Raw genomic sequence first — 23268 nt, forward strand, 5'->3', positions numbered from 1 at the left:
GAAGATTATAGGACTGCAAATGTTTGCATGTGTAAAAACTTTTTTATTGTGGCATAAAAGAAATACTTTCAAAGCTCAAATGAAGGTTCACCTATATTGTTTGCTCAAAGCAAGTGAATATATGAAAGCATTATGGGTAAGATTACTTGGGCTCCCTTTTTCCTTTTGGATTTATTTTGCATGAGTGTTTTGTCTACACTTCTGTAAGTACACTGCACAGTGCTGATGGCCATGGAGGTCAGACAAGGGCATCAGAATGCCTACAACTGGAATTACAGACAGTTGTGAATCACCTCATGCATGCTGGGAACAAATCCCAAGTCTTCAACAAAAGCAGCAACTGCTCTCCGGCCCCTGAAATATTCTTATTTATCTGGTAGATCATTTCACAGCCAGGTTCTAAATTCATCAGCAGTTTCTAGGAAGCTTCTCTGGCCTCATCACAGTCCAGGTTTATTTCACTAATCTCCAGTAACATTCATTTTTGTGTAGACCTCCATATGTCAAGACTTTTTTCTATCTTGAGTATATTTTCTTTTTCTGTCTCACTGCATAACTCTGGTTGGTCCGAACCTCACAGTGATCTGCCTAGATCAGCCTCCCGAGTGCGGGGATTACCACACCTGGATATGTTTATTTTGCTGTATTGTTACATAGTCTCTTCCCTAAGATTTTGAATTCAGTTACTAAGTGATGTGACTCCATGAGTATTTGGTACTTAATACCTACACAAAAGCCTTCTTATTTCATCTTTGCCATTGTTCACCAATACCTAAAATGAAGTCCTGGTATAAGGACTATGCTCTGATAATGTTAAAGATTCAGCCAAATTTGGCATGTTTCAGGTGATTGGGTGATCTGTATTTGCTTGCTAACAGAATTTACTTACCACAACCCTATAATAACCTATAATAATTGCCTTCATATAGTTCCATCATTGTATTCAAAATTATCTGAATGTGATTAAGATTACTATGTTTAAAGGACTTTATTTTTAATCACGTGTATCTGTGTATGGCATAGTGTCTTGGCCTATAAGTGCAAATGCCCTCTGAGGTTAGAAGAGGGTGTTGCGTTTCCTAGAGCTGTTGTTGTAAAAATATAAAAAATAAAAAAGTAGGGTTGTCTTTTACCTCGCTAAGTTCAGCACTGCAGTGCCCCAAGATACCTGCTGGATATCTTGGCAGAAACACATCCCAACTCTGCGGCGGCCCAGTGTCTCCAGGTGCCACACACTTTCTTACACTTAAATCGCTACATGAAAGACCACACAACACCTTTGGCCCAATTGATAAGATATAATTGCTCACCTAAACATACAAAGTCCAATACACATCCATCCCTTAAAAACATTTTTAACAACTTATAAAGTACAGTGTGGAATCTTAACGTCACCCGCCAAGGTTTCTTTCCCTCTCCCTCCTGTCTCTTCTTTCTGTTCCAGTCTCCTCTTCCTACAAACTTTTCTCCCGCCCATCCTTCCTTCCCATCCAATGACAGGCCTCCTTCTATCCTGTACCTGCCCCTCACCTGTATCTTATAAATTCAATGGGGAGAAGGTTCTGGTGAAGTCACCTGAGTCCTGAGTATGTGACTAGGCAGCTGTCCTTGGGGCAGTGGAGTTAGCATCAGAACACAGATAACTTCCGGGCAAACCACAACATAGAGATGGAGTTGTACGTAGTTTGGAACTGCCTAGTGTGGGTGCTGAGAACTAAATTCATGCCCTCTGTATTAGAAGTACTCTTAACTACTGAACCATCTCTCCAGCCCAAGATGACCATTAAATGTTAAATCGTACTGTACCATTGAGAGATATACAAGGCTCTGGCACTGGAGAAACATCCATGTAGTTTGCTAGCCAACCAATCTAGCGAAATAGGTAGGCTCCAGGTTCAGTGAAAGACACTGTTCTCCCCAAATTCAGGTGGAGAGAGCTAGAGAAAGAAATCTGACATCATCCTCTAGCTACGTACTTGCACGGTAACTTACATCCCCACATAGCACATACACAAACACACGCGTGCACACACAGACGCAGGAACGCACACGCATGAGTCAGACATGATAGACAGAGTGAGGAACACAGTGGCTACACTTCCTCCTTGAAGTTTGTGCCATGGTAGAAATTTTCTATTCAGTGAGATGACTAACACAGTCACCATTTAGCTCATGCCTCCTAAGCACCTGAAACACAAAACCGAGTTGAAATGGGGCTATTTGTCTACAAGTCCCATTTCTATAAATATCAGAGCATTGGAAAGCAAGGGAGCTAGTGAATATGTTCTCGGAATTTCTCTCTATTCTGTTGAGTAAATATGAGTAGAGACACAAAGGATGCAATTAAGCAAGTTAGAGAATCAAGAAGCAACCAAGTAAACCATAAGTGCTGGTGGGTGGTAGTTAAAAATCATTGATTACACTTGTGTTAGGGAAAATACCTTCTGCTTCTTTAGCTTTTCCTGTCTTTGCATGGATTTGTGTTTTAAAGGCAGTTAATATTTTAATAAATTGCAGTTTTACATTAAAAATTAGCCTGGGCCTTAAGGATCATTAGTATCTTCTTCATAGCAACATAAAGAATGCTTAATTGTTCTACATTATTGGTGAAAGGTAAGTGGAATGTTATGAATAAAAGAAGATGAAGAGGAGATCAGAGATCTCTAGTGCTAGATCTCTAGATAGAAACTGCAAAATAATTTCTATTCTGTACTTGTGGCTAATAAAAATCATGTAAGGGAGTATATGCAGATGCTATTTGTAAAAATGAAACACCCTTTTGGGCTTTTTCCTAAATATGTCTTGAATTAGTAGAACCCATTTTTTGCTAATTTTCCACATCCAGTAGAAGCACTCTTCCTCTCAGTTTAACAACCAAATGAAATAAAACAATGGATGGGTGGATGGTGGGTGGATGGATGGACAGATAGGTTGATGAATAGATGGATGGATGGATGGATGGATGGATGGATGGATGGATGGATGGATGGTAGATGGATAGGTGAATGGATTAATGGATGGGTGGGTGAGTGGATGGATGGGTGGATGGATGGGTGGATGGATGGATGGATGGATGGATGGATGGATGGATGGTATAAACAAACCTTATCAACCTAGAAAGCATTGCACATGTATTTCAGCTAAATGGTGAAGTGAATATTTGGGTCTTCTAATCAAGCAGCTAGTCCAAGACTTGAGGCTAATGCATGCTCTGTTGTCAGTAATAATACAAGTCACAGAGACCCCAGGGAAAGAGTGTGAGTTGTTTGATATGACAGGAAATGGTTGCAGAGCTCAGGGTGCTCTGGTTCTTCAGGCCACAGGCCACCAAGTGGCTGATCCTGGAGTAGCTTCAAGAGTCAAGATGATGCCAAACCTCTGGGGGAAGCTGTGAGAAAATGACAGTCATTTAAGCTTTTTTTTTATCTTCTTTCATTTTCCATTTTTAATGTCATAGCAATTTGACAATAAGTACAAAGAGATAAAATGTACGAAGAGATTAAGCAGCCAAGAGTAAGTGCTGTCGTCGCCTTTTGAAGAGTTTAAAGTACATTTGTGCGTACCATCCCACACTGAGAACGATATTGAATTCTTTGAAGCTTTAGAAAGTAAGCTTAACAATATTTAAAGGGTACACACGTGCTCTCTCTTCTTTGCCCAAAGGGAATCTGTGTTCTTCTCATTGTCTTGGTACTTTCTCTATCTTTAATAAAATAAAATTTAAAAAAAAACCTTGTTTATTGGGCTTTAGTTTGCTTTTTGTGCAAACAGGCTCATTCTTTTTCTACTTCTTCAATGAGCTATTTTTTTCCTCAATAAGCCCAGATTTTATATTTGTTTCATTGTGTCTTTCTCATTCCCGAAACCCTCTTGTTGGAATAGGATATGGTAGAAATCAATAATTCACCTTTGTGGATAGATGGCCTACCAGGCTTTAATTCCTAACAGATTGATCACATAAATCCCTCTCTTCATGTACTTAGTTCTATATTATTGTTCACTAGACCCTGACAGTGAGTGCCCCAGGCTAGAGACATGTTTTATTCATCTTTATTCTACCTACAGGGCCAGCATAAGATTTACATGTTGTAGGTATTCATGCAACATTTATTTAATGATTGAGGAAAATTAATGAATTAATTAAATCAGATGTTCCTTTCTTCTGCATTTATGAGAAGTACACATGCTAAAATCCATTCTCATGCTATGCATGGATTAATTTCCAAATTGCAATAACTAATATTCCTATTATATCTAGTTTATTTAACTCCAGTTTTTCCGATAACAGTAGAACCCATTTCTCAATTGCTTTTTATAGTCCAGACTTAAAAATATCAAATACAGAAAATAAGCATTAGCCTCACGGTTCACCACGCTCCACGTGCTGTCAGAGTAGAAAATCTGGGATAAACAAGGATCTGTTTTATCACGTCCACCCACAGCCATGTGCGGCAGGTCATACTGTGTGGTCCCTCGCATGTTTGGTAATTCCCGCCCAAGTTCCACAATTACACAGTAAATTAGAAGATTGTATTGACATCTTTATATAAATATAATGCTTCTTATTTACAGTTCCTCCAAAATGTCCAGATAGAATTTATGATTGAGTCTAAGTCCTGCTTATCTGGTGATGCCGTGCCTCCAGAAGCGAGGGAATAAGCAAGGTTGACTTCTCTGTTTCACTCCCCCAGACCTGTCTTTCTGAAAGTTTGGTTTTGAGGCTTTTTTTTTTTTCTTTTTTTTTTCTTTTCTTTTTTTTTTTTTTTTATTAACTTGAGTATTTCTTATATACATTTCGAGTGTTATTCCCTTTCCCGGTTTCCGGGCAAACATCCCCCTCCCCCCTCCCCTTCCTTATGGGTGTTCCCCTCCCAACCCTCCCACCATTGCCGCCCTCCCCCCATAGACTAGTTCACTGGGGGTTCAGTCTTAGCAGGACCCAGGGCTTCCCCTTCCACTGGTGCTCTTACTAGGATATTCATTGCTACCTATGGGGTCAGAGTCCAGGGTCAGTCCATGTATAGTCTTTAGGTAGTGGCTTAGTCCCTGGAAGCTCTGGTTGCTTGGCATTGTTGTACTTTTGGGGTCTCGAGCCCCTTCAAGCTCTTCCAGTTCTTTCTCTGATTCCTTCAATAGGGGACCTATTCTCAGGTCAGTGGTTTGCTGCTGGCATTCGCCTCTGTATTTGCTGTATTCTGGCTGTGTCTCTCAGGAGCGATCTACATCCGGCTCCTGTCGGTCTGCACTTCTTTGCTTCATCCATCTAGTCCAATTGGGTGGCTGTATATGTATGGGCCAAATGTGGGACAGGCTCTGAATGGGTGTTCCTTCAGTCTCTGTTTTAATCTTTGCCTCTCCCTTCCCTGCCAAGGGTATTCTTTTTCCTCATTTAAAGAAGGAGTGAAGCATTCACATTTTGATCATCCGTCTTGAGTTTCGTTTGTTCTAGGGATCTAGGGTAATTCAAGCATTTGGGCTAATAGCCACTTATCAATGAGTGCATACCATGTATGTCTTTCTGTGATTGGGTTAGTTCACTCAGGATGATATTTTCCAGTTCCAACCATTTGCCTACGAATTTCATAAACTCGTTGTTTTTGATAGCTGAGTAGTATTCCATTGTGTAGATGTACCACATTTTCTGTATCCATTCCTCTGTTGAAGGGCATCTGGGTTCTTTCCATTTTCTGGCTATTATAAATAAGGCTGCGATGAACATAGTGGAGCACGTGTCTCTTTTATATGTTGAGGCATCTTTTGGGTATATGCCCAAGAGAGGTATAGCTGGATCCTCAGGCAGTTCAATGTCCAATTTTCTGAGGAACCTCCAGACTGATTTCCAGAATGGTTTTACCAGTCTGCAATCCCACCAACAATGGAGGAGTGTTCCTCTTTCTCCACAACCTCGCCAGCATCTGCTGTCACCTGAGTTTTTGATCTTAGCCAATCGCACTGGTGTGAGGTGAAATCTCAGGGTTGTTTTGATTTGCATTTCCCTTATGACTAAAGATGTTGAACATTTCTTTAGGTGTTTCTCAGCCATTCGGCATTCCTCAGCTGTGAATTCTTTGTTTAGCTCTGAACCCCATTTTTTAATAGGGTTATTTGTTTCCCTGCGGTCTAACTTATTGAGTTCTTTGTATATTTTGGATATAAGGCCTCTATCTGTTGTAGGGTTGGTAAAGATCTTTTCCCAATCTGTTGGTTGCCGTTTTGTCCTAACCACAGTGTCCTTTGCCTTACAGAAGCTTTGCAGTTTTATGAGATCCCATTTGTCAATTCTTGATCTTAGAGCATAAGCCATTGGTGTTTTGTTCAGGAAATTTTTTCCAGTGCTTGAGGCTTTTTGCTGCTAGAAACACTCACATTTACCATCTTTAGAGAGAAGACTTGTCCATAATATCAGCATCTAAGGGTAGAAAAGTAAAGTCCTGGATGCCACCCCATAGATAGATAGATAGATAGATAGATAGATAGATAGATAGATAGATAGATAGAAGATGATAGATAGATAGATAGATAGATAGATAGATAGATAGATAGATAATAGAGATGAATAATAGATGATGGATATAGATGGATGATGGATTATACATAACTCTGTGTTCATATATTACTGATTGTGTATAAAATGATGCATCAGAAAATTGGTATTCATAAATTATTTGTTTTGTTTAGCAATGGATTAACAGTAACTACAATGTTGAGGCTACTTGTTTTGAGCTTTAATAGCTTTGTAATTGTTGATTTACAGACATCAAATGTATTTCAATGTAGCAAGAGTAACCAAAATCACTTTTCTAAGTGATTTGAGTAACTGTTACAGTGTGAGTTTTCCTCATGTTATAATTGGATGAATAGTATTAGAGAGAAATAGTCTTGTGTTTCTTAAAACAGTTTTATTTACAAACTGTTTACCTATTATCTTATGGCTTTAAGTATATTCTAAGTCACATTTTCATCACTGTTATCATAAACATATACTATAGTTTCACAGAAACTGTTATTTCACTGGTCTTAGATAGCTTAGAAAAAAATTATTCCTTCCCAAATATTAAAGAAGACTTTGAGTTCTTTCTGAAATCTATCATTGTTTTTAAATTAAATTGTTTAATCGCAACTCATTTACTTATTATTTGTGAAGTTCAATTGTAAAATAGAATTGAGAGTACAGACATCATTCTTTTTTTACTAATATAAAAATACTTTAAATTTACTTCCTCCCACCAAATCTGTTTATTATAGTATGTTTCTTTAAGTCTTGACTAAATGTGGAGTTTTAAAATGTGAAGATAATATAGTACTTGCCTCTTAGTAATACTTTAAAAGATATAAAAACCAGTCTTAAATAGTTACTAAGTTGAAGTTATCTGAATGTTGCGGAATGTGATCCTGTTACATTTATATAATAAGAATATGATAGACTAGGATTCCTAGAAAGAAAATGATTATGTTGAATAAAAACTGGGTAGATTTGATTTGTTTCAACAGAGCTCTGATCTACAACATCACGTGGATATAAAGAGGGAGAGCCATTTTAGTAATTTAAAATTATCACTATAGTTGATTGTCAAAGCCCATTTTAAAGTGGGCCAAGTAAGACATTTGGAGTGATCTCTCTGTATTTCAATCCATAAATTATTTCATCAAAATAATTCATTTCTCTGGAATTTTTTTCAACTCAATGATGCCACAGAGTCGTAGCTGATTATCGGTGAAGCCAGACTACCTGTGGAAGAGTTTGGACATTCTCTTTCTTTTCCTTCATTTAAGACAGTAAATGAAAAGGTACTTACTATTTTAGCCTAAAGTTATGTCTGCAGAACAGCCAACACTTTGATATATTTATATTTATCTTCATGTCAAGGAGACATATATTTCAAAGTCAGAGGTTTTGAATAAGCTTATTTTTAAATGTGATGTGATTAGATAGTTCACACTCAGTGAGACATTAGCTGTGAAGATAGGACTTCATTTTCTAGTATTTGTAATTTCCTCAAGAATATCCCAGTGTGATTTTAAAATATAGCCCACTCAAAATAGAGCTTAAATGTGGCTGATTTTGCAGCTTGATTATAATTAGAGGCAGTAGATAGCAAGATTTAAAAAAAAAAAAAAGCCAGCATGATCCAAATTGAGGCCAAAGCAGCCAATGCAGCCCTAGGTGTTTTGAACAGTCAGAAGATTTTAGATTGTGAAACCCAACTTCGAGATTCAGCCCTTCCGCAAAGAATGGTGCCTTCGAAGGAAACCAGAACATGGAATGTCTATTTTACATGGTTGGGACAAGCTGGCGTTCCACCGGAGGAGCTGCCTTCTGGGCTCTCTTCGCGAGACAAATGCTGTCCCCAGAAGCTGACCAATTACTTTCCCAAGCAGAGATAGTCTCTCCTATTTGTTTTTCTGCTCCTCTGTCCTTTTTGCCTTTTAAAGATTCTTTCACCGTGACTTAGTAAATAATCTTCTAATCAACTGTTTAAATTCCACAATGGTAACTATTTTGCAAGCATCCCTATTAATTATTTAGAAAACAATTGAAGGACTTATTATAATCTACTATTGTTTTATTTGTAATTCAATTTGTTGATACTGCTAAACCACCTATTAAATAACAGAAAAAAAATCTAAAATTGTGACCGTCAAACTAATTAGCTTCTTAATTTTCTCCAACTCATTGCTTTTGTTTATAGAGCATTTTTTTCTACATAAGGAGATGAAAGATGTTGAGAACTGTTAACTTGTGTGTGTGTGTGTGTGTGTGTGTGTGTGTGTGTGTGTGTGTGTTTAAAGGATTTTATAGAAAACATTGATAGGAAATGTATTTGTTTGCCCATATAACCTAAAGGAGTTAATTTTTTTTAAACGAATGTCTTTAAGTTTTGGAGAATAAGTTCCACAGTGTTAAGAGGTAGGGTTTAAATAATTTAAATTTGTCTGCCCCTCCTGCTACCCCACTATGGTAGAAGGCAGCACAGCGTTCTAATGAGCACAAATCTAGGACAAGGAAAGCGAGCTGACACACAGCACAGAACGGAGGTGTCAGCATTTTTTTCTTGTCAACAGAAAATGGATGTCTTGTTAGAAGAACAGAGAAAGCACGGAAAAGTTAGACCTATGCGTTGAAGTGCCTCAGGACACTTCTTGCTTGATGATGCAGCCTCCTCAGAAGATAAGTGTTACAGTATCACTGTACTTCATTTTTAAAACCTGAAGAGACGGAGAGATGAGATCCACAGTACTTAATCCACAGCCCAAGAGGCTAATACCATGTGTCAAGCTAACAACAGTCAGCTAGAACAATACAGGAAGTCCGATTGCGGTCAGACAGGTCATGGAGGAAGTCCCTACTCAAGGGGCCATGTGATTTCTTATTCATCTCCACTGTCCAATGTGTCTTAAGTAATATGTGTAACCTAGGAACAAGGTATCAAAACAATAGATAAATATAATATATAGATTCCCAACAATGAAATTAAAATTATTCGAGATGGCGTTGCTCAGAGAGTCTCTCTAACTTGCAGGAGTCAGCTTTAAAAAACTGTCTTGGGTACTGTTCTTTTGCTCTGAGGGGACACCATGCTTAAGATGACTTATGAAGGAAGCCATTAACAAGCTTTTAAGCTTGTTCATAGTTTCAGAGGGTTAGTCCGTGACCAGTATGGCCAGGAACATGATAGTAGGCAGGCAGGTATGGTGTTAGAGCAGCGCCTGAGAGCTCACATTTGATTCACAAGTTACAAGCAAAAAGAAAGAAAGAGACAGTGGATCTGGATGGGTTTTTGAAGGCTTAAAGCCCACCTCAAGAAAAACATATCCTCCAACAGAAACATTCCTAACATTCTCAGAAAGCTCTACTAACGGGGGCCAAGCATTCAAACATACAAGCCTATGGGGACCATTTGCACCCAAAGCAGCAGCACACGAACTAATCCTTCTGTCCTTATCTCTCTTACTGTGAAATCTAGAGGTTACACATTTTCTCTTAAATTTCAAATGCCTGGTTAATAAAAGCTCATCCTGAAATCTGTGTAAACCCGTGCCTACTGCTGAAACAAGTAACGAAATATTAAGAGCTAAAATTGCCTTTGCTCATCCAGAAAGACCTGGTTTCCTTGTGCTTGTAGGTGAGGCAAAATTTGGTTTGAAATTTCACTTTTGAAATCTGGTAATGAGAGAATGGCTAAGGTACCCGATAGCATTTGTCTCAAGATCTCATCGACGAACTCTTATTATCTGCCGAAAAGAACCAAAGATACATGTGCCATCAAACGGTAAGAGGTGAGTTCCCTGCAGGAGCTATTAAGTGTCAGAAGACCTATGAACAGAAATACACGGAACTTCCACCTCTGCTAATTCAATAATCTGTCCTGGGATATGACTGTCATAAAGGAAGAGCTGGGTTCTGTCATCATCATGAATGAGAGGGAAGGGGAGGAAAGAAGAGAAAGGGAGATAAAAGAAATAGAGAATATTTCCCATGCCATCCTTTTTTCACATTTATAAAAGAGAATGTTGTTGGGAGAAATTGAGCCACGAGGTTCCAGCGATTCCAGGGTACTGGCAAGTTGTGCGGCAACTTAATAAACTCTGTACAGTGATGATCAGAGCAACTTAATAAACTCCATACAGTGATGGTCAGAGCAAAAGGAACAGGTGGGAAGTAATTCTTACAGGCTAGTGAGAGTCAAGGAGCAGATTTTTATAGGAAACAGAATGGGGTGCTTTTTTACCAAAATAATTAGAATTATCAGTGCACTGTGTAAAGCATAACTGAAAATGTCACCAATCATTCAGAAAGTGGGGCAAAGGAAAATAAACATCTAAACTTTTTTAGTTCTAGGTCAAATAAAAGTTTTTGGACAGTGAATTATGGGTATCTAAGAAATGCAGAAAGCAGGAGAAGCAAAGCAGTCTTCCCTGAGGGAGAGCCCACAGTTGAGTATCCAATACCAGATGGAAAGTCCTGAGAACAGGTCTGTGCATACAAGTAACATTAGATGAACTGAGCAGGATGTATTTACGTGTTTAGGGGAATACATGCATGTACATAGATGCCTGTAATAAAAATTAATGAAGTGAGAAAGAGGAGGAGGAATAAAGGGGGACACAGGAAGGTAAGAGAGAATCACAAATAAAACAGTTAAAGTAACAATAATGTAAAATTCTTCAGAACTTGAGATCTGGGGCAGGCAACATAAAAGAAACATAAAGGGAGAAGAGATTATGGCAAAGCACACAGAACTTCAAGAGTAAGTACATAAAGAAAGGCCAAATATTTGTAAAGGGTTAGAAGTGCTCAGGGTGTAATGTATGCAATGCAGATATCAATGAAAGAATGTTGGATGTTTGGCCTTGACTCTCCCATGATACTATTTAGAATCATCTAGGAGACAGGCCTCCTCTGGGCGAGCCTGTAAGGATGATGGGGGTGGGGGTGAGGACCTCAAAGCACTTGGCCCCCATCAGGCAGCCCAGAGATCAAAGGAAAGAGAGTAAGCTTGTGCCTGCCTTCACTGCTTTCAACTCCTCACGGATGTCACCCTTCAAAATCTTTGGCTTTCACAACAGCAACTTTCCAGGGAGGTTCCAGGCTTTCAGCATCTCAGTGGACCCACTGAGGCACCCAGCTTCTTGGATAGAGCAGCTACTGGATTCTCTTCCTCTCCAGAGCTCAAAGGGCAAAGGGCATTGTTGGGCTAGCAAACTCCTATCATGGAAGACAAAAACAACACAAGGAGTCACCCACAGGTGAGTACGCACAAACATACACGCACATGCCCACGCACACTCACACACGCACGCGCACACACACATTCTGTTCCCACAGACAACCCTGCCTAATACATGGCTTCCGTAAACAAAGGGAATTAGGACATAGTGCATAACTGGAGCATACATCTTAAATAGAGAATGTAACTTTCATTTTTTTAAGCCTATTTTAAATAGCTGTTCATAAAAGCTTTAAACTCCCTTTTATCCCATCACCCACCAGAGGTAGTGAGAAAGGATACAGGAAAGTGGACCTGTTTAGAAAGGTTCGTTAGAGAAACTCTCAGCTGTGTCGTCTGGAAACCGGAAGCTTAGTTCACAGCTCAGCAGTAGCAGCTCGATCTGAACACTCACAAACACTTCACGGATACACCAGTAGTGCAGTTTGGGAGAGTCAGGATGGCAAACAGGAATCAGCAGCAGTAGCCTGACCTAGCATAGACAGCTGGGCCTCAACCTTGGCTCGAGCCAGCAGGAGGGACGCTGAGAAATGCCAGAAGTTCTCAGCTGTGCCTCTCTCAAGGAAGCAAAGATCATCGAAGACTCAAGACCCACAAGCATTGTATGACTAGTTCTATAAGCAAGCCTACCTCAGTCCCCTCCACATCCTTCTAGTCCTACTTACAGCCTCCAAACACCGCGTGTCTTCCAGAGGTCTCACCTCAGCACGTGCGTCTGTCTCAGCTGACATCACTCTGCCAATCAGCCCGAGTCCTCGGAAGAGGCAAGAAAGTGCAGCACTCCACCAGAAGATTTTTTTGTTGTTGTGTTTCTCTCTATGGTGTCTGGACAATGTAGCTCAACTACACAGTGTAAGGCAGACCACTAATATGTGTCATTAGTGAAAAATCCTTCATCACGTGACCTTTCACATGCTTTAGCAGAACATCCTCTCTCCTGTGTCTGCTTTAGCACAATGTTCCTTCACGAGTCTGCATTACTCTTTCACCTGTGTCCACTTTAACAAAATGGTCCTTCAAGGGTTCGCCCCAGCAGAACACCATCCAGCCAGCTTTCCTAGGAAGAAAAGACATCATCATCATCATCATCGTCATCATTATCATCACCATCATCAACATTGACAACAACAACAAACCCAAAACTGGAACCTTATTATTCTTCATACCAGGAAGATCCTCATGTGACAGGTGCCCTCCTTGTCTAGGCAGGATGCTGCTCACTCTCGCTGGGAAGATTCTGAAAGAACAGACTGGGGGCCCTGTAGTGATTTACCATTACACAACACCTGTCACAACACAGCTGTCCATTTCTCACCAAAACTAAACATCGAAAAGTTTTCCCAGGCTGTTTAGTCCCTAAATACATTAAAAGATGGTTATCAGATTTTAAATATAGTAAATACAGCTATTCTATCTATGTGTGTGAACTTATGTGTTATACGCTGTATGTTTTAAATAGAATAATTTACAAGTATTCTCTACATGTTTTCAAAGTTTAAAAACTATTATATACTGACTTCATTGGCTCCATTTTGAGTGTTTCGTTGTGAGAAAATATGCAGCAAAATGAAGCTCAAAGCAATCTGCCTGCCTCTGCCTTTTAGACACTGTGATTAAAGGCGTGAGCCACCATCACCTGACCATAAAAATATATTTTTATATTACTTAGTTTCATTTTTTTTAAACTTTTGCTTCAACTAATGGATAATTAGCATGTTAGAAATCCATATGTGTTAATGAGTTTTAAAAAAAAACTCTCTGAATCCAGTGGTATTTCTCTGCAATGTTTTTCTTGCCCACCCTTGTAAACCACAAACCAGGAATTTACTATAATGGGTATCAATGGTTTCTTCCAGCCTTAGGAAAGTATGAGGACAAAGTTGCTCTTTATTGAGATGTTTTAAATTCTTTCTGAAGCATCAAACAATCAAGCGAATGCTGTTTTAGAATTCTGAATACTCTTAACAATGCTCATGGGATGGCACAGTCTGGAGTCAGGAAGACCTGCACTGACCCTATGATTGCCTCAGGATAGACAGAGAGATCTTTCACAAAGGGACATCTTGGAAAGGAGAAAGTGTCACAAGAAGAAACAAAGGCTCCAATGTATCTAATTGATTAGTAAAAACTACAGTGGCCTTTGATTTCCTGCTTTAGCCTGGGGTGAAAAAGAAAAGATTCTAATTCACTGTGGTTAGAAATATACATTTACCTTTAGAGACAGTCAGAGCAAACTATGGTTCATACAAACTATGATATATAACTATTACATATCTATTTCACTACAGTAGGTATATACAAGGGTAGGACTACATTGTAGCTCATGGAAGAAACACATAAGATAATGGATACATTTAGGCCAGGTGTGTGAACTATAATACACACAGTGAGCACTATCTGGGAGTTTAAAATAAACTGCTTGTATACTTATTCTCATAAAATGACCTTCAAACCATAATGATAAGCAATCAGGTCAAACAATGCTTTTATTCTAAAAGTACACATACAAAAAAATCATAATTCTGAAACTATGAATGGCGATCCTTAATGTGAATTTAGGTCTAAGCAGTGTTTAAATTTAGGGGCAACGTTAGTGTTCATCATTGATAAAGATTAGCATGATTTTAATTTAGTGGATAAATGTAAATTTGAGGGATAGAATGAGAAAATAATTTAATTCTGTTTTAGAAGCAGTTTCTAACACAGGATAAGTTTTCAGAAGTGTTTTTTGCTCCCCCCATGAATTACTCAGTGAAGACAACCAAGCACATCATAGGCTGAGACTGACACAAAGGATGCCAGGCAGCCAACTGACACATGCCAAGGTGACCTCAGAGAGACTTAAATATCCTATTATTAAATATCAATAAAGATAATGTGTTTAATTCAATAAGAGGATCAGATAAAACATGTATTGTTGAGCAACCCAGTGTCACTGTCTACTCTCAGCTTCTTTTCTCTGGGTTAGGACATGTTTCAGAGTGGTGGAAGGCTACTCACATCAGTCTTTTTACATTCCTAAACAAACTCACTTGGTAGTAAAGAAAATGGAAGGTATAAAGTCCACAGCAGTGAAGAAAACCGTGAGGACACAACCATAAAATGTGTACATTCTAGCAGAAGATAAAAGAAGAAAAAATATGAACTAGAACTCACAATGAACTGCAGCTCAGGAGAAAAGAGAAAAAAAGCTCCCAGAGATAAGGTCAAAGAGACTTTGATGCCAGGTCAGCAGAGAGGGTTCCTGCCCATGAGGGCAAAGTGAGCTTCCTACCAGGCACTTAGTAACAGAGGAAAATTACAGAAGCTTCTCCTTTTAAATCTGTCATCCCAAGATAATCAGTGTTCAACTAGTCGGTACCACAAATCTCTACTCTTTACCCAGCTGAGTATCGTCCCTGTTGGCAGGAGAGCAAAGTGTGCAGGAGAGCAAAGTGTACACTCACTCTCCCTTGGTTTTTGAGACAGTGTTTCTCAGTGTAGCCCTGGCTGCCCTAGAACTCCATCTGTAGCCCCGCCTACCTCTGCCTACCTAGTATTGGGATTAAAGGACTGCCTCGGCATCACTTGGCCAAAGGGTTTAGCTCAGTTGAGAGGTTCGGGTGATTCCTGTCCAAGTTACAATTTTGGAAGCAACAAATATGACCTGTAAAAAAACAATAAAATAAATAAAATGCAACAGATAAGGTATCTTCACTATTACAAAGAAAAGGAAAAAAACATGTAAATTTCTTTCATTAGTCTAGAAATAACTGCCCCTTTTCCCTATAGAATCTATCCTTTATCCGTGTTTGTCTCTAGAAGTTTGGGATAATACGCTAAAGAAAACGTTCATTTTTAATTCAATGAAAGGGTGGGCAGTTTTGTACTTCCAGGCCAACACATGACAGACCTAATTTTAAGGCAATGGATGATAGTTTACCTTTCATCAGAGCTCATGATTCTAAGGCCTAGGGTATTCTCTGAAGGGAGCAAGAGGTTGAGAGGCACTCACGAGAGCAGCCTTGCACCTCAACTGGACAGCAAAATGGACCTAGCCCTTTTGGTGTGAATGGAGTGAGCTGACCCTGAGGGCATGAGAGCCTGAGCGCTGTCTCTGACCCTTGCCAGTTGTGGCATTGGGTAAGCTAGCCAGGGCAGTGCTGCAGAACTCACCCGGACAGTTTGTGTCCAGAGACCCTGAGTGGGCTGACAAACTCCCGCTACCACTGATGCCCCAATCCAGGGCTTTGAGTTGTCTCACCCCATCTATGAACTGCTGCATGAAGGGGCCTATCCTACAGATCCGAAACGGTAGGATCTCCACGGTGCAGGTCAACAACAGACTATCCCAGAAGAACCCAGTGAGGTTCCAGTATTGATAGTGTAGCTAGAGAGAGGCCTGAACCAGACCAATGACGCCATTGCAACAGACATTGGCAGGCAAAGAAGTGTGGACCAGAGTATACTGTGACACACTACAGCTTCTATGACGAGATTTTTTTCCGTTTTGGAGGTGAAGTTGCACGAGCAGAGGGTGGGTAGGAAGGAATGGGCAGATGAGTGGGATTGGGTGTGTGATATAAAATTCACAAAGAATTCTTGTGAATATTGATGAATTTTTATTCATCAATAAAAAGTTAAATTTTTATTTTGTTTAAATCACTGTGACTCAGCCCTTCTTACCTCCCTCTGTAGGTGGCACTGTGTGTGGGTGCTGGGGAAAGGGGGAAAAATAAAAGAATATTGCCTACTTCAGCTTTCCTTGGTAGAATCTTGCTCTTAGTGAACACATTCCATTCTACTTCAAAAAAATTGATTTTAAGAAGAAGAAGTAGTGAGAGGGGGTTGGGGGAGGAGATGGGGGGAAAGGAAGCAGTGAGTTGATTCAGATGTAAAATGCAGCCACAAATTTTTCGTTTTCTCTTAAAATAAGAAAAAGGATGCTTATCTTTTATAAATTGCATTCAACATAATACTGGAAACCCAGCCAGAACGACCAGGAAATAGAAAGAATCAAAAAGGCACATGCTTTGGAAAATAAGTCATTTTTCCCTGTTTGCACTGGGCATAGTGCTATACCTTGAAAACAAGAAAACTGGGCAGGATAGCCCAACAGTTAAATCACTTGCTGCTCTTACGGCAGAATTCAGTGCTCTGCACCCACATTTTGAAGAACTGATCCTTTGGTAGAGAGTGCACGGAATTCGTGGATCACTTACAGTAGAGTGGGTATTTTAATAATATTGATTGAATTAGAATAACCTGCAATCCATCCCCAAGGGGTCTAATGCATTCTTTTGTCTCCCCTGCTCCCCTTTCACATATGCCATACATTCAGACAGACACACACAAACAAAAATAAAATAAATGTTTAAAAACAAGATCCCAAAGGTTTCGCTAGAAACATGTTAGTTAGGACTAATAGATTTCACATAGTGTTGCAGTTTCACTGAGATGGCCCCTGTAAGCTTATGTATTTGAATATTTGGTCCCCAGTTGATGAAACTGATTGGGATGGAATATGGGTTGTGGCCTTGTTGGAGGAGTGTACCACTGAGGTGGGCTTTGAAGTTTCAGAGTCTCCCTACAGATCCCTCCCCTCGCTATGCTTCCAACTTGTAGATAAGACATAAATTCTCAGCTATTGCTCCAGTGTCATGCCTGCCAGCCCTGACATGATGATGATCAGGGACTAATATTTTTAAACTATAAGCAAGTCCCCAATTAAGTGCCTTTCTTTATAATTTGCTTTGGTTACCGTGTCTCTTTGTAGCAATAGAAAAGTAAGGTACAAAGTTCAGTGTGCAAAATCAACTTACAAAACAAAACAAAACAAAAAACAAAAAAATATAGTGTTTTTTATTACTAATTACATGAAATAGAAATGAGAAAAGCAATCTCACTTAAAACTGCTGTAAAAATAAAATGCTTAGAATGAATTCAATGAAAGAAGTCAAAGGATGCTTCATGTAAACTATGAACATTTAAAATATATTGAAGAGAACACACAAAACTTGGACAGACATATTTTCTGTTAATAGATCAGAATAACCAACATTACCACAGCACCCATACTATAATAAGTGATCTACAGATTTTATGCAATCTCTATCTAAGTATTAATTTTTCACAGAGCCTGCAAAAATTATATGGAACCACAAGAAGCCCTAAATCATCAAAACAAACTTGAGTAAGAAGAACAGAACTGAAGACATCATACCTTCTGGCTTATACAGACAGTACAAGTCTGTCACAATCATTGAATCACAGTATTGGTGTAAAAGAGGTATGTAGGGTTAGATTTTTCAATACCTACTTTCAGTAAGGGTTCTTAAATGCTGTAACCCCCATGCTAGCCCACCACCCACCAGAGGTAGTGGAAAGGAAAGGTTAATAGAGCAAAGGGGATATGGGTGTGTTTAGAAAGAGTTCTTTGGAGGAAATCCAATCTTCATTGTCAGGATGTCAGCAGTTCAGTTCACAGAAACCGGTAGCTGCAGCTCAATCCACTCACAGATACCATTCACAAATCAGCAACAGCAGCTCAATCCAGAAGAAACTGAGAGACTGCCAATCGGAAGGAGCAAAAACCTGTGGAAACAGCACCAGAAGTTCTTTGGTGCATTTCTGTCTATGAAGTCATGACAAATGATGACCAGCAAAGAGTGGCAAGGTGTACCAATGCCATATAGTGTTGTCAGTAAAGACCAGTGTCAGCAAAGCCCAAAGATAACCAGCAAAGAGTGGCAAGGTGTACCATTACCACCCAGGCTTGTCCATTGTCTGTTGGTCTATACGTCTACCCTTCCAAACATCACATGTTCTCTCAGGTGTCTGCTCTAGCAAAACATCACATGCCCTTTTCCTAGGATGCTTCCAGAAAAACACCACGTGTCTGCTTCAACAAAACCATTCTCTCAAAAGACAGTTTCCAGGAAAAAAAAAATCATATGACACAACTGATTCTCCAAAGAAAGCAGACATTTCCATTTCAGAGGCACACGGGTGAAAGGAACTGAACAGAAAGTGTAGCATAGACATAAGTCCTCTCATCTACAGTCAGCTGATTCCTACCAAGAACCAAAAGCACCCTTAGGAGACAGGATGGTCTTTCTGGGAAGTGGTGCCTGAAAACTGGGCAACCACTTTCAGAAGAAATAAACTATACTTTTATCTCTTAGTAGTTATAAAAAACAATTCAAGTAAATTAAGTATAGACCAGAAACTATAAAATAGCTAGGGGGAAATGTACAAGAGATGTTTAGGGCATAGGAATGGAAAAGAATATTTGAAAGAGTTCAAAAGAGAAATAGGAGGGGGAAATGGGCAAATATGACTATATCAAACTAAAATGCAAGAGAAACAGTGTGACGCCTTCAGAAGAAGAAAGAATAGTCACCAACTATACAAACGTGTAACATACTCCGAAAGTTCAGTAATAGCAATAGCAGTGAGTCGGAGCCCAGGAACCAAGCCCCTTGGAAGAGGAGTCAGAAGGAATACAAGGACCAGAGTGCATGGAGGACAGCAGGAGAACACACTCTGTAGGGGGTGCTTCTGATGTCTTGATTGGGAATCCCTGAAGTCCTGTTCCCCATCCAGTTCTTGATCGATCAATAAAGATCCCAGTGGCCAATGAACTAGGTGGAATAGGCGGGACTTCCAGTTTTCCCACAGGCAGGCTAGCAGATACAAGGGAAGAGAGAAAGTTTTAACCATGCTTTGGAGGAAGAAGGAGCCACCAGCCATGTGAGATTTAGAGTGGAGAGGCCATTGGCCACTTTCCTGACTGGGCTTGGGGTAGCAGGTGGGATATTAGAAGCATAGTTAAGCTGAGGGCAGATTCAGGGTGCTGAGCCGGGAGTGAAAAGAAGGGTGCATAGCCAAGGAAGGCTTGGAAGAGCCCAACCATTGAGCTAAAGCATCCCAAAGATAAACTAGTTAGTGTGTGTGTGTGTGTGTGTGTGTGTGTGTGTGTGTGTGTGTTTCATCCATGGATCTGAGAGAACCTAGGCAGGGCTGGTAGCATGGTCTACCCAGAGCTTAAATCAGGGTAACAAAAACTACATGCTACCACCCTCTATCAACTGGCCAAAGTTTATATGTATTCATGGACACTGGAGCAGCAAGCACAGGACCAGCAGCAAAGGTCTGCACCAGATATGAGAGTATTGTTCTCTTACTGTTTTTTATGTTCCACACTGCATTGCAGTGCTGAAGTAAAAAAATATACTACGGTATACTTTTATATAATATTTGTTTTTATTAAAGTTTCCATATATTTTCCTTTTAAAAAAATTAGCAACAGAGTGATAGGTTATTTCTCCAACAATGAAATGAGCCAATTCAAGCCAGATTAGAATATACTAACGGCAGGTTTATCAGAAAGCTGCTCTCAGACAGCCCCAAGGAAAGAGACCAGGGAGATCGCCACATGGAGGGGGTGAGGGTGAAAGGAGAGCATGAGGAGAGAAGAAGAGAGAGACCAAATTGTCTGGATTATAGAGGGGAGAGCCTCTGAGGGAAGGGCAGCCCAACCCCTAGGCTGGAAGGGTAGGGACTGAGGAATGCTGGGAGAATCTCAATGCCAGGTCTGCTTTGATATGTAAAAGATGTACCTTAGTCCCTTGTTCCAGGGTCTGAAACCAAACACATCATTTAATACATATCTCTCAAAAGAAAACATACAATGACAGGTAGATTGTGGGAAACGTCAGTTCCTAATCACCAGGGAGGTGCAAATTAGAGCTACCATGTATTTATTACTCCCGTAAGAATTATTGATATCAATGTAACAAGAGACCAAGAAATGCTGGTCAGGACAGGAAGGAAAGGGACCCTAGTGTACCCTTGTTGGAAATATAACCTAATACACCCATTATGGAAAATAGTATTGGGGCTCCTTAAAATAAAACTACTGTATGATACACCCATCTCACTACTGGGTATCCAAAGGGAATTTATTGGGCACATTGAAGAGCTATCTGTACCCTCGTGTTCATTGAAATGCTGATGGTTTTTATGTGTTTGGCTCAGGGAGTGGCAGTATTTGGAGATGTGGCCCTGTTGGAGTAGCTGTGTCACTGTGGGGATATGTATGTCACTATGGGTGTGATCATTAATATCCTCGTCCTAGCTGCCCGGAAGTCAGTATTCTGCTAGCAGCCTTCAGATAAAGGTGTAGAACTCTCAGCTCCTCCTGCACCATGCCTGCCTGGATGCTGCCATGTTTCTGGCTTGATGATAATGGACTGAACCTCTGAACCTGTAATCCAGCCCCAGTTAAATGCTGTCCTTCTAAAAGTTGCCTTGGTCATGGTGTCTGTTCACGGCACTAAAACCCTAACTAAGACAAATAGAATCCACCATAGCCAAGCTGAAGAAGCTCTCTAAGTTTCTCTTGATTGATCGATGGATACAGTGCATATTAAAATGGATTACAATTCGGTCACTCAAACTACAATATGTCACTCAAAAATTAAAAAACTAAACACAGATAGAACCAGAGATTAGAATGTTAAATAAGATAATCTAACAACAGAAAGCCAATGGCCTCAAGAGTTCATTCATAAATGAAATCTGTATGAGTTAGAGAAAACACGAGTAAGATGTTTGGAGCGAATGGGAAGGGTGGGTTAAGTATGTTCACTAAGAGGCACTAATGTACAGTTATGGAGGAGGATATGGGGTCACTGTGCATAACAACAGCATTGTGTGGTTCAAAAACCTACAAGGAACGATTCTACCTATTCTCATGATCAGAAAATTATAAATGTTTGAGGAAATAAATGTGTCTGGATTTTATATCATGTGATATGTGCACATACCACAATGTAAGTTGATGCTCCATCAAAATGTATGACTGTATGTGGCAATGTATCACCTAAGGAATTTTGAAAGTGGCCATTTAATTTTCAATAAAATATGATGCTTCTCTGTGACACGCAGTTCTGTGGCCAAGCACATACTTAGTTTGCAAAGAGCAACGGATCCATACTCCATACCCCCATAAAAACATACACAGAAGCCCGACCGACTACATTCGCTATTTGTTGCACGATAGCAGATTGATTTACTAAATAATAATTCGATTCACCTACCTATAAATGAACGTTGAGACACAATCATTGTAAGTTGCATCTTAAATTAGACTTAATATTTATGCCATCGTTTTCGCTTGAAATTTTTGTGTTTAACAAAATGACCCGATCCTTCAGTGTTTTTTTGTACTGACCACTAGAGGGCAAGACAATCTAGCAGATTAGAGTAAGCCTAATTTTACCCTACAGAGGGCAGTAACCACTGCGCTGGGCAAACGCTCCGGTGTGCTTCACCACATCCCAGCTACTCACATCTGCCATCTCCTTTGCGGGTGATTGAAGAGAGGAAGAAAAGGCTATGGTCCTCTCAAGTAAACAATTTGTTGGCCGACTCTTCTGAAGTTATTAGGGAAGTAAGTTTGGTTAAACAATTTTGCTTTTCTAGACTTAAGAAGTTTAAGTCTGAAGTGAGAAGGAAAGCCTCGAGTTAGAAGATAAATCTTCACAAAGAGGGGAAAGAGAAAACATGTGAAAATCATCTCCAATCAAAGGGACCAAGGGTTCCGGCTTGCCTGTGCTGTAAACACACCGCATGGGGGTTTATCCTACAAGTCTAAGTCTTGAATCAGCAACATAAATAACCCTCCAGGGAAACAAAGGAAGGCTATGGGGGAGGGAGAGAGCAGAGGGAAATCTCAGGAAATCTCAGGAGTCTCGGACCCAGCATCTGTGACAAGGTCCAGCGTCCCCGATGCTCAGCTTCAGTAGCCTGAACTGACAGTGTGGCTTTCAAGTGTGGTTGTCCAGCCTTTCTCCACACTAACTCCAAATGCGAAGCTCTTCTATTCCTGTACAGGAAAGAACTACCCAAAATTGGGGGTGGGAGGCGCGCATGCACACAGCTGCACAGGCGCCATTCTGTACAATTCTCCAACTTTAAAAATGAGTCAAGTGAGAAATGATATTTTGCTGTCACTTTAAAATCTGGACTTTTTTTTTTTTTTGGTTTATTTGTATGCATCTCTATAACTGGTATTTGAAGGTAAATGTTTGACCCTTTCTTCAAAGAAATCAACAAACAGGAAAAGAAAAACCAACCTTCTGTTAAATTTTTGTTTTTAAAAAAGAAAACCAGGGCACGACTGGCAGGAGTATGCTACGCTAATCCTTGGCGCCAAGGCACAGTGAGTAAATTAAGAATTTGAGACTAGACAAGCAGAAATGTCTCTGACTCTTCTCTCATCAGCTGAGAGATGCCCTGTCTGGATCCAGAGGAAGGACAGAAAGGACTCAGAGAAGTCTGAGTTGAGGTCCTGCGAGTTCCCCCAGCTTTGTAAACTGGTTGGTTTTATGGCACATTCTTCCTAGCAGATGTCTCCCCGATTCTATATACTCTTCAACAAGTCTGTTATCAAACACGCAGGCTGATCTCTTCCTTGGGGTTAACTAAAACCAATACGAAGTTAAGTTTATGTTTGATGTCTGCTTAAGCTGTCTGCTCACGGGTGCAGCCCCAG

The sequence above is a fragment of the Rattus norvegicus genome, chromosome 7 (assembly GCF_036323735.1).
Source record: "Rattus norvegicus strain BN/NHsdMcwi chromosome 7, GRCr8, whole genome shotgun sequence".
NCBI lineage: Eukaryota > Metazoa > Chordata > Mammalia > Rodentia > Muridae > Rattus > Rattus norvegicus.